The sequence below is a fragment of the Thalassophryne amazonica genome, chromosome 5 (genome assembly GCF_902500255.1).
Source record: "Thalassophryne amazonica chromosome 5, fThaAma1.1, whole genome shotgun sequence".
Classification (NCBI taxonomy): domain Eukaryota; kingdom Metazoa; phylum Chordata; class Actinopteri; order Batrachoidiformes; family Batrachoididae; genus Thalassophryne; species Thalassophryne amazonica.
In genome coordinates, this window is record NC_047107.1 from 77,445,044 (window position 1) to 77,458,373 (window position 13,330).

Sequence of the window (13,330 nt, forward strand, 5' to 3'; positions counted from 1 at the left end):
GCATGGAGCACACAGTTCTCAAAAGCTGAGCGACTGTGCAAGAAGGAGAAGAATGAGGAAAGACACCAAGACACCCAGACAACCCAGAAGAAGATACAGGCTTCTGTGGCTGTGATCGGAGAAATTTTGATCAGGGTCATCTGGACAGTTTCTGTTGCCATTATGATTAAAGAAGAGTAAACACAGTTATTTGACAATAAAGTTTTTATGTTATCATTCGTATTCTCTGAAAAAGGCCAGAAAAAAAAAAAAAAAAAAATATTCTGCCAGGGTATGTAAAACATTTGAGCACAACTGTATACAGTATATACTGTATAGATACAGTGTTATGTAAAGGTTTGGGCACCCCTGATGATTTCCATGATTTTCCTTTATAAATCTTTGGTTGTTTGGATCAGCAATTTCAGTTAAATATATCATATGGCAGACAAACAGTGACATTTGAAAAGTAAAATGAAGTTTATAGGATTTACAGAAAATGTGCAATAATTATTTAATCAAATTTAGTCAGGTGCATAAATTTGGGCACACCAACAGAAAAAATACATCAATATTTAGTAGATCTTCCTTTTGCAGAAATAACAGCCTCTAAAGGCTTCCTATAGCTTCCAATGAGAGTCTGGATTCTGGTTGAAGGTATTTTGGACCATTCTTCTTTACAAAACATCTCAGGTTTGTTGGTTTCTGAGCATGGACAGAGTGCTTAAAATAGCACCACGGATTTCCAATAATATTCAGGTCTGGGGACTGAGATGGCCATTCAGATCGTTGCACTTGTTCCTCTGCATGAATGCCTTAGCAGATTTTGAGCAGTGTTTAGGGTCGTTGTCTTGTTGAAAGATCCAGCCCCAGCGCAACTTAAACTTTGTCACTGATTCATGAACATTGTTCTCAAGAATCTGCTGATATTGACTGGAATCCATGTGACCCTCAACTTTAACAAGATTCCCAGTACCTGCACTGGCCACACAGCCACACAGCATGATGGAACCACCTCCAAATTTTACTCTAGGTAGCAAGTGTTTTTCATGGAATGCTGTGTTCTTTTTTCAGCCATGCATACCGCCCCTTGTTATGGCCAAATAACTCAATTTTAGTTTCATCAGTCCACAGCACCTTATTCCAAAATGAAGCTGGCTTGTCCAAATGTGCTTTAGCATACCTCAAGCGACTCTGTTTGTGGCATGTATGCAGAAAAGGCTTCTTCTGCATTACTCTATCATCCAGCATCTCTTTGTGCAAAGTGTGCTGTATAGTTGAACAATGCACAGAGACACTATCTGCAGCAAAATCATGTTGTAGGTCTTTGGAACAGGTATGACTGTTCTCACCATCCTTCACTTCAGCTTATCTGAGATTTTTCTTGGCCTGCCACTTTGGGCCTTAACTAGTACTGTGCCTGTGGTTTTCCATTTTCTCACTATGTTCCTCACAATGGAAACTGACAGCTGAAATCTCTGAGATAGCTTTTTGTATCCTTCTCCGAAACCATGATGTCGAACAGTCTTTGTTTTCAGGTCATTTGAGATTTGTTTAGAAGCTCCCATGTTGTGACTCATTAGAAGAGATGCAAAGAGGGGAAACATTTGCAAATGGTCACCTTAAATACCCTTTCTCATGATTGGATTCACCTGTGTCAGGAGGTCAAGGGTCAATGAGCGATGCGCGGAATTCCTCCGCACGTCTGTCTCAATGTGCCGAAAAAGTGCTGATGTCCACGTCTTTTCACAATTCCTGTGCTAGTCAGATGACGTCCCGGATAAAACACAGCGTCTAGTTTGGAAATGAACGGCACATTCCACTGTTACAGGAGTTTTTGTCATGGAAAGAGGAGCGGAGGCTTTGAGCGTCGCGGCGGTGCCGCATGGTGCAAAGCAACACCGTGATGAAACCTCACGGGACATGTTCTGGCATGTCCAGGCACATCCACAATTTCTCGGATAATCACTCGATGGAAAAACCACCGACAGCTGTCTGAACGCCATCTCAAAGCCATCCTGTGAGACCAAAACGGAGGTAGTTTTGTCTCGCTCCAGTAGCGAATCCATCGTGACGCGTGAAGCCTCCGCTTGGCTTTCCATGACAAAATCTCTTGTTAAAAGTGAAATCTGCCAGAAAATGGTTGATGTCCAGCTCTTGTGATAACCAGAGAAATGGCACACGATGGTCACGGATCCAGACAGCCATCCGTTTAGAAATGAAATGGTCGTTCAGCCTGTTGATGGCGGCTTCGGAGCACGGCGCGCCCCACAGCCGCTGGGGGCCATCCTTAAAGTGACAGTAACACTCCTTATTCTCTACCAAGCCCGTAACATTTTCACCGAAAGCCAGATAAATTTTTCTAATGGTTTCCAGCTGCTAGTCTCTAACAGTTTCTGAAAAAATTCTGATGGAAAAACAGCCCAAATCATTCCGCCATTTCCTGGCAATGAAACAACGACGAGGGGGCTGGACCACTCCTCACTCAAAGACTGCCCACAGGTGAATGACGTAACCGACAGGCGTGAAAAAACTCTTGCATGCCCACGAGGGTTCAAGCATGTCTGATGTAATCACACGTGATTCAAATCCATATGGTTTTTGAAAAAAAATAATAAGGTCGGATACTTTTCTAATAGACCTCGTATATATAAAAGACAAGATTTCTGACAGAGAAGTGAAAAGAATTATCAGAAGAGTTTCCAAGAACCGAGGACTGCTTTAGAAAGACTTGGAATTAGCAGGTAGAATTTTTTCAAAGAAAACAATAAGTAATGCACTCAACCACCATGGCCTCTATGCACACTCATCATACAAGACTGCATTGCTGAAGAAAAAGCATGTTGAAGCTCATTTAAAGTTTGCTGCACAACATTTAGACAAACCTGTGAAATACTGGGAGAATATAGTCTGATCAGATAAGACCAAAACTGAACTCGTTGGATACCATAATACACACCATGTTTGAAGGTCAAATGGCACTGCCCATCACCCCAAAAACACCACACCAACAGTCAAGTTTCTAAGTGCGAACATTGTGGTGTGGGGCTGTTTTTCAGCATACAGCACTGGCAAACCATATAATTGAAGGAAGGATAAATGGAACAATGGAGTGAGACATTCTTGATAAAAATCTGCTGCCATCTACCAGGATGATGAAGATGAAACAATGGTGGACATTTCAGCAAGACAATGATCTCAAACACACAACCAAGGAAAATCTCAAATGGTTTCAGAGAATAAAAAATAAAGCTGCTAGAATGGCTCAGCCAATCAGCTGACTTGAATCCAACAGACAATCTATGGAAATAACTAAGAATCAGAGTTCACAGTAGAGGTTCAAGATTTGTAGACTGTTTGTGTGGAAGAATGGGCCAAAATCACACCTGAACAATGCATTTGACAAGTTTCTCCATGCAGGAGGCATCTTGAAGCTGTCATTATCAACAAAGGCTTTTGGACGAAGTATTAAATAAATTTCAGTAATTTCCTGTCATTACATTTTATTACGCATAACCTAATTTATGGGCATCTATGGTTTGATTTCTTTGCATGAGAGGATTACTTGGGTTGTTGCCAACATGTGGTGGAAATCTCATGTCACCAGCATACGAGGTCTGTTAGAAAAGTATCCGACCTTTTTATTTTTTTAAAAAGCTATATGGATTTGAATCATGTGCGCTTGCATCAGCCAAGCTTGAACCTTCGTGCGCATTCGGTGGCTTTTCAGTTGAGTGAGTATCGGACGTGCTTTTTGTTGTGCGCCATTGCGGCTCTGTCCCGACGCGCGAATTCCTCCGCACGTCTTTCATTACAAAATCTCCTGTAACAGTGGAATGTGCCGCAAAAGTGCTGATGTCCAACTCTTCTGCAATTTCTCTGGTAGTCAGACGACGTCCCGGATCAACACAGCCTTCACTTTGGAAATGATCTGGTCATTTCAGCCTGTCGATGGCCGCTTGGAGCGCGGCGCGCCCTCCGCCACTGTGGGCCGTCTTTAATCCGGTTGTAATGCTCCTTAATCTGTGTGACGCCCAGAGTATCCTCACCGAAAGCCGTCTGAATCTTCCGAATGGTTTCCACCTGGCTTTCTCTCACAGTTTCTGGAAAAATTTGATTCAGTGCTGCTCCAATCGCTCAGCCATTTCCCTGACAATGAAAATCCAATGAGGGGGGTGGACCAGTGTTCACTCAAAGCCTGCCCACAGGCGTGAAAAAACTCACACATGCGCACGAAGGTTCAAGCTTGGCTGATGCAAGCGCACATGATTCAAATCCATATAGTTTTTAAAAAATAAAAAGGTTGGATAGTTTTCTAACAGACCTCGTATACAGTATTTACTGTATTTATTAAACATGTAAACTCCACACAGAAAGGCCCATGTAGCAAATGATTTTGACACTTTTGTTGTGAAAACTACTGTCATAATGTCAGTAGTGTAATGAACTCAGACTTAGTATTTAGGTTTTTTTCTTTTTTAGCTGTTTCAAAAAAATTGTGTTTCTTTTATACTTGGATGTCATGCATGTATCATAGATTGTATATATACTGGACGGAGCCTGTTGGGAGTGAGATTTACTAACTACATCTGTACAGCAACACCTGCTGGCCTCTGTTACACTCATTCACACATAAAGGGGTGGGGCGTAGGTGGCTCCGAGTGTGACGAAAAAAACCTCAACATGCTCCCCCTCCCGAGTCCGAAGTACAAGCTAACAGCTAACCACTGTTCAGGTTTTTAGCTATATATTATATAACGGCTGAGTGGATCCTTGTCATTTGATTGGTGCTTTGTATGTCACATGACATGGATTCATTCATCCCATTTGTGTTGCATTGCATTTAGAGTCCAGCCTGGTTCCATTTAGAGTGCAAATTTGGTTCCATACATTTGGTACCACTGCACTCTGCACACACACACGCACGTGCGCACACATGCACACCCTTGTGTACATGTGCACACGTGCACACTATTGTACGCATGCCCACACGTGCGTGTGCATGCGCACACACAACATGCGCGTGCACGCACACACAAAACAAATCCACTGTGCTGTCTGGAGGCTGTTGGCGGGAAGTTGGAATGTAAAGCTGGACTCATTTCTGATGTGATTTTTTTTCATTGCACTGAGGATGTACACAGTCTTTTTTTGATAGTACGTGCATGCACAAGCGCCGACCAGGTTGCGTGTGTGTGCGCACACGCGGGGGACAATGACTCTCCCGAGACATAATTTGATTGAGCTAACTGACGCTGCTAATTTTTGTAAGACACACATACACACACACACACACAAAACAAATCCACTGTGCTGTCTGGAGGATGTTGGCAGGAAGAAAGAATGAAAAGCTGGACTCATTACTGACATGATTTTTTTTTTTTCACTGCACTGAGGACACACAGAGTTGACCAAACCCAATTGCATGTGCATGCGCACGCACGCGGGTGACAATGACACGGTGATTTGATTGAGGTGACTGACGCTGCTAATTCTTATAACACACACACACACACGCACACACACACACACACACACACACACACACACACACACACACACACACACACACACACACACACACACACACACACACACACACACACACACACACACAATCCACTCTGCTGTAAGCCATCTGGATGCATGAAGACCTGTTCACATGAAACGCTGATGTGATTGTTGGCTGGACTGAGGAACTACACGGTCTTTTTTTATGGAAGTCCGAAGTCAGTGCACAGCATCACTGGACTACACGTTACAATTTGGACTTTAGCAGCAGTGGAACACCAAAATGTAAGTCCCTTTTCTGTTGAATATAAATTAATAAAATATCAAATGACAAGGATCTATTTTAGCCATTATTTAAAACATATAATGAATGTTTTACATTCTTTCAATGGAACGAATATTTAATTCAGTGAAAGCTGGAACAAATCATTCAACTCGGCTTCGCCTTGTTGAATGATTTGTTCCAGCTTTCATCTCATGAAATATTCGTACCATTGAACTCATAAACATGCATTATTTGTATATTATAAAGCTGACTGCGTGTGCGTGTGTGCATGTATGCATGTGTGTTTGCTATACACAACCACAGTAATTAAGCAATCGACACCAAACTTGGTATGGTGACCAGAGGCACCAAGGGGGAGGTCCTTGCGACGCTTCGGTTGAAAGCGTACGTGCGCGAACACACACACACACACACACACACATACACACACGGTCAGTCTTATATATTAGATCACAACCCGCTCACTGGAGCCCTTATTTTCACAGTTCATGTGGTACTCAGGTCAGGTAGCAAGAATCACACTTTCCTTACTACGTAGTAGCAGCTGGCTATGCATGCATTTTTCTTCAATTAAAATGTACCTGCTGTGTACGGCATGACAGAGCATTGCAGTGATATGACATGTTGTCACCTTTTTATCATCATTCACTTGAGTCTCATGAATGTCACAAATTACTCTATGAAAATTAATGATGACAACATACAATGCAATGCAACTTACTACACCTTTACTAAAGTGACATGAATATACAATGACATGGCTAAAATTCTTCTCTATTACATGCACAGAATGGGTAACTCAGCTAGTTAAATCATATTTTTGCAGACAGCACAGTGGTTCTCATAGCGGTTTGCTTTGGTGTGGACAGCAAATGTTATGTGCCACGTATTTCCTCAGTAATCGTGCGCTAAGTGGACCTACCGACAGCTACTAAAAGTGCTGACATCAAATAAACATTAAATAAGACGAGAATTTCACTCAGCATCAATATTGCAACAGGAACGTCTTAGGTGATCCGTTAGGACTTTTCACCACTCAACAAGACAGATGATGGTGTTTGTAATAAAATACTCCAGACAACAGCGAGTGACTCTGTTATGGTCGGAGGAGGAGTTGTTGGACCCAGCCGCTGTCACTCAAAGCGACCATGCCCATAATTATACAGAATTTTATTAATTAAAATGTCTTAAACTAAAAAGTTACAAAAAAATTTACCCCCCTGTCACGGAGGAGGAAACTATCTACAGAGACCAAAACTCTTTTCTGTACCAGGCGCTGTAAACATGTTTATTTCTGCTCTAAAGTTGGATGTTTTAAAATGGTCTTCTATGGGAATTTGCTCTGTTTTGGAGCCAGCGTCAAGTCAAGGAACTCCACTTCCGAGTTGAGGTCAAAATACCGAGCTTGAGTGTTGCTACTTGGCAAGTACATATGATATTGCAACATTAACCTCACTTTGCTTTCCCTTGTCCTGCATTTTGTTACACACCAGAAGTTTGTCATCCTCAAAACGTCTATGCATGTTTTTGGTGGTGGTTTTGACTTTAGGGCCCATTCACACTCAGCAGAAGATGATAAAGATGCATGACCATGACCATGATCATGACCATGACCATGACCATGAGCACTGTGGGATTTGGTCAAAATGGAAAAATGTGCCATTTTCAAGACAATAATTCTTGTCCCTGATTATGCCCTTGCTTTGTTGTCACAGCAGCTAACACATTATCACTAATTTCTTCCCACTTACATGACCACACCTGTACCATGAGCAGTTCATTCTTACAATCACATTTCACATGTAATGTGTGAGGAAGCTTCATCCCAGGAAAGCGGCAGGCCCAGACAAGGTGTGTTCCCATCTACTGAAGACCTGAACCGGGAGAACCGCTACAACATATGTATCTTCAACGTTAGCCTGCAGCTAGGGAGAGAGCCCACCCTCTGGAAGACTTCATGCACCGTTTCAGTTTCTAAGAAGAACTGGCCCAGTGAGCTGATTGACTTCCGATCAGTGGCACTCACTTCACACTTGATGAACAGTGGCTCTACCACAGCTTCCTCAAATCCCAAGTGCAACACACCCAGGATTGTCTGCAGTTTGCATATCGGGCAGGTGCTGGTGTGGAGGATGTCATCCTCTACCTACTACACCGAGTCCACTCACATCTGGATAAGGGAAATGACACAGTGAGGATTCTCTTCCTGGACTTCTTGAGTGCCTTCAATACCATCCAGCCCCTTATACTTCAGGAAAATACTGAACAGGATGTGAGTGGACCCTTGCCTGGTCACTTGGATCTCCAGCTACCTCACCAACAGGCCACAGTTTGTCAGGTTGAGGGACACCATGTCTGACACTGTGATCAGCAGCACCGGAGCACCCCAGGGCACGGTGCTGGCCCATCTTCTCTTCACCCTGTACACCTCAGACTTCTGCTAGAACTCTGAGCTGTGTCATGTCCAGAAGTTCGCAGATGGCACAGCTATTCTTGGATGCATCAGGGATGACAGAGAGGAGGAGTACACGAGCCTAGTGAAGGACTTTGCTGCCTGGTGCCACACAAACCATGTACAGCTCAACACCTTGAAGACAGTGGACCTGGTCACTGACTTTGAGAAGTCCAGACCAAGTCCGCGACCAGTTCTGATCCAGGGAGCTGAGTACTTCGGGCTGTGGCTGGACAGCAAACTGGACTGGACAACCCACACCAACCACCTGTACAGGAAGGGACAGAGCAGGCTGTACTTCCTGAGGAGGCTGCGGGTGTTTAACATCTGCAGGAAAGTCCTGTGGATGTTCTATCAGTCAGTAGTAGCCAGCGTCCTCTTTTACACGGTGGTGTAATCTAATCTAATCTAATCTAAATTTGACCACATCTTTCACATCCATGGAGAATACATCACATCCTTAGTTTCTGTTGAATTCCTTCATTGTACAGGTTCTCACTGCATCATCCCAGTTTTTTTTTTTTTGAAGTAAAGCTGAGCATGATGGTGTGTGTGTGTGTGTGGGGGGGGGGTTAACATGTGATACAAGTACAAATCTATGTCCAGATGTACATTTTCGTGATTGACAGTCAGCTCCATACGTCTGTGGACAGCGGCACAATTTTTGAAATTTTACTTCTGTGCATCACTGCAGTGGAGTTGAAATGAAACAGTCAAGGGCTGTGTGTTGTGTAGATTTCATATTTAAATTAAGGTTTAACAAAAAAAAAAAAAATCACCATTTTGGGATTACAGCCATTTGTGTACATAGTGAAAACATTTTCAGAAACCCCACTGAGACAATTCAAAAATTTTACTGCATAAGTTTGCCTTAAAATTTTAAGTTTTTTCAACTATTCTTTTTTTTTTTACATTCTTCACTTTACGTTCTTCACTTTGTCAGCCAGGTTTTTAAATTTATTTATTTGTTGTTGACAAATGAGAGTACATGAACATTTCCAAGCCACTGAAAATGTCTCAGAAATGTTTTCATCAATCATTAAAAAACTAGCCATATGGTACAGCATGATAAATCTGTCTGAAATAGGTCATTCTCAAAAATTAAGGGACTGTGCAAGGAGATGAGGAAGGGAAGCCACGAAGGCATGATCTTATATGGTCATTATGTTTTATGTTCATTGATGCCTAGAACTGATATCTGCTGAGACAGGCAACTAAAAGAACCACAAATAAGGATATAAAATATATATGGACAGAGTGATGCTGATAAATTTGTGTTTTTACTGCAACAAACAGGACTATGAACATACAGTAATGCTATTTATCCTAGGTACAAAACATGAGGCATGCACAGCCCATATGTGCAATAAGTGTTGGGTGAAATAATTCATAAGGTTAAAAGGACAGGTTCAATATTTTTGCAATGTCAGGCATTCTAAAACACTATAGCAATTAAGCCTCTGAGTGCTCTACTCACCTTTAACAAGCACGTCATACGAATGAAATCCCCATTTTCCATAAATTGCTGAAAAGCAAATACATGAGTATCAATAGGTTGCCTGTAGTAGAGCTCAATAAACTCACAATGCATTTTTCCAAACCTTAAAATCGTAAAGTGTAGTTATTAAAGTGTTCTTGCATGTTGTGGTGATAATATTAAATTTCTTACAGGCATTATTTACCTAGTGAGGGGAAAATTCAGAAAAAGATGCAATACGAGGTCTGTCCGTAAAGTATAGGTCCTTTTTATTTTTTTCAAAAACTATATGGATTTCATTCATATGTTTTTACGTCAGACATGCTTGAACCCTCGTGCGCATACGTGAGTTTTTCCATGCCTGTCGGTGACGTCATTCGCCTGTGAGCACTCCTTGTGGGAGGAGTCGTCCAGCCCCTCGTCGGAATTCCTTTGTCTGAGAAGTTGCTGAGAGACTGGCGCTTTGTTTGATCAAATTTTTTTCTAAACCTGTGAGACACATCGAAGTGGACATGGTTCGAAAAATTAAGCTGGTTTTCAGTGAAAATTTTAACAGCTGGTGAGAGATTTTGAGGTGATTCTGTCGCTTTAAGGACTTTTCACAGTGCGAGACGTCGTGCAGCGCTCTCAGGCGCCGTCATCAGCCTGTTTCAAGCTTAAAACCTCCACATTTCAGGCTCTATTGATCCAGGACGTCGTGAGAGAACAGAGACGTTTCAGAAGAAGTCGGTTTCAGCATTTTATCCGGATATTCCACTGTTAAAGGAGATTTTTTTAATCAAAGACGTGCGGACGGGTCCGCGCGTTGGGACGCAGCCGACGCGGCGCGGCGGCACAGGAAAAACACCTCCGTGTTGATAACCATTTGTTAAAATCCAGTTGGCTTTTGATGGCTTTCAGTGGAGTGAGTATATGAGAAATTGTTTATCAGCTGGAGATGTTCCAACTTGTCCTCAAGGCTTCCAACAGAGGTGTTTTTCCTGTGACGGAGCATCGCGGCGGCTGCGAGCCGACGCTGCAATCCGCCCGCACGTCTTTCATTAAAAAAATCTCCTTTAACAGTGGAATATCCGGATAAAATGCTGAAACCGACTTCTTCTGAAACTTCTCTGTTCTCTCACGACATCCTGGATCAATAGAGCCTGAAATGTGGAGGTTTTAAGCTTGAAACAGGCTGATGACGCTGCCTGAGAGCGCTGCGCGACGTCTTGCACTGTGAAAAGTCCTTAAAGCGACAGAATCACCTCAAAATCTCTCACCAGCTGTTAAATTTTCACTGAAAACCAGCTTAATTTTTCGAACCATGTCCACTTCGATGTGTCTCACAGGTTTAGAAAAAATTTGATCAAACAAAGCGCCAGTCTCTCAGCAACTTCTCAGACAAAGGAATTCCGACGAGGGGCTGGACGACTCCTCCCACAAGGAGTGCTCACAGGCGAATGACGTCACCGACAGGCGTGGAAAAACTCACGCATATGCACGAGGGTTCAAGCATGTCTGACGTAAAAACATATGAATGAAATCCATATAGTTTTTGAAAAAAATAAAAAGGACCTATACTTTACGGACAGCCCTCGTAGCTAATGTAATGCTATGTTAGCTGGTTTGGCTAATAGTAAGCCAATGTCACTTCCACCTTGCATAACTAACAATAGAGGCTTGTGGCATTTTTACAGAGCATCTGGAAAGTATTCACAGGGCTGCACTTTTTCCACATTTTTTATGTTACAGCCATATTCCAAAGTGGCTGAAATTCTTTCTTTCTTTTCTTTTTTTTTTTGCCTCAAACGTCCACATACAATTTATTTTTTTTTTAGATTTTTGCAAATTTATTAAAAATAAAAAACTAAGAAATCACATGTACACAAGTATTCACAGCCTTTGCCCACTCACTCACTCATCTTCAACTGCGTATCTGGGATTAGGTTGGGGGGTGGGGGGCAACAGCTTCAGCAGGAGACCCCAGACTTCCCTTTCCCATGCCACATTGACCACCTCTGACTGGGGGATCCCGAGGCGTTCCCAGGCCAGTGTGGAGATACAATCTCTCCACCTAGTCCTGCGTCTTCCCCGGGTCTCATCCCAGATGGATGTGCCTGGAACACCTCCCTAGGGAGGCGCAGAGGGGACATCTTTACCAGATGTCCAAACAACCTCAGCTAGCTCCTTTTAATGCGATGGAGCAGCGGCTCTACTCTGAGCTCCTCATGAATGACCGATCTTCTCACCCTATCTCTAAGGGAGACAATAGCCATCCTCCTAAGGAAGCCCATTTCGGCTGATGCTACCCATGATCTAGTTATTTCGGTTATGACCCAACCCTCATGACCATAGGTGAAAGTAGGAACGAATACTGACCAGTAGATCAAGAGCTTCACCTTTTGGCTCAGTTCCCATTGCGTCACAACAGTACAGTAGAGCGAATGCAATACCTCCCCTGCTGCGCCGATTCTCTGACCAATCTCACACTCCATTTTCCCCTCATGCATGAACAAGACCCTGAGGTACTTGAATTCCTTCACTTGGGGCAAGACCTCATTCCCTACCCGGAGTAGGCAATCCATCGGATTCCTGCTGAGAACCATGGCCTCAGATGTAGAGGTGCTGATCCTCATCCCAGCTGCTTCACACTCGGCTGCGAACCAATCCAGTGAGTGTTGGAAGTTACAGGTCGAGGTCACAAGCTTTTGCCATGAAGCTCACAATTGAGCTCAGGTGCATCCTGGTTCCACTGATCATCCTTGACATGTTTCTACAGCTTAATTGATCAGTTGATTGGACATGATTTGGAAAGGCACACACCTGTCTACATATAAGGTCCCACAGTTGACAGTGTATGTCAGAGCACAAATCAAGCATGAAGTCAAATAAATTGTCTGTAGACATCTGAGACAGGATTGTCTCAAGGCACAAATTTGGGGAAGGGTACATAAACATTTCTGCTGCTTTTAAAGTCCTAATGAGCACAGTGGTCTCCATCATTCATAAATGGAAGAGGTTTGGATCCACCAGGACTCTTCCTACAGCTGGCTGCCCGTCTAAACTGAGCGATCTGGGGAGAAGAGCATCAGACCCCATCAAACATAAAAAGAATGAGCATGAATCAAGCAGAATCAGCCAAAATGGGGAAAAACCCAAACATCGAGGCAGAGTTGGGAGGGACAGACAGTCAGACAGCCGTGAAAGGTTGCGCACATGACATCTCGTTTAGCTGCACTGCGGGAGCTGCAATGAGCCCTTGACATGCCCAATGACGCATTGACTCGCAGTGACAGACAATGCTTTGGGTTTGATTGCGCAATGTTCATGTCCACTTCACATGATGGATACGTGCCACATACATGGCTGCATATCGACATGTCCTTTGCACTCCCTGAATGGGATCCAGTGGAGGTGCATGTATGTGGCACAAGTGGGACATGCCAGCAGGATCTGACGTGGCCAATCCATTTCAGGGTTCCCCCAACTGCAATCAGATTGTTCCAAATGCTGTTATGATGCCGTACGAATATGTCGAGTACAGTGAGATTGCACATTGTCTGCCATTCGATGGGTGTCCCACCTGGACTGTGCCACAAGTGCTTTGCACATGTACAAAATATTTGAGGCAGCCATACGAATGGGC

At 43.3% G+C, this 13,330-nt stretch overlaps 1 protein-coding gene across 3 annotated transcripts in view; it reads right to left on the bottom strand.

Moving 5' to 3' along the window:
• Positions 1–9,753, bottom strand: part of lzts3b (leucine zipper, putative tumor suppressor family member 3b) — a 29,260-nt gene extending 19,507 nt beyond the window's left edge. For all 3 annotated transcript variants that reach the window (XM_034170578.1, XM_034170577.1, XM_034170576.1), the window contains exon 1: positions 9,706–9,753. The gene's annotated coding sequence lies outside the window, so the exon portion shown is untranslated. The remainder of the gene's footprint in view (positions 1–9,705) is intronic.
• Positions 9,754–13,330: the final 3,577 nt, after the last annotated feature.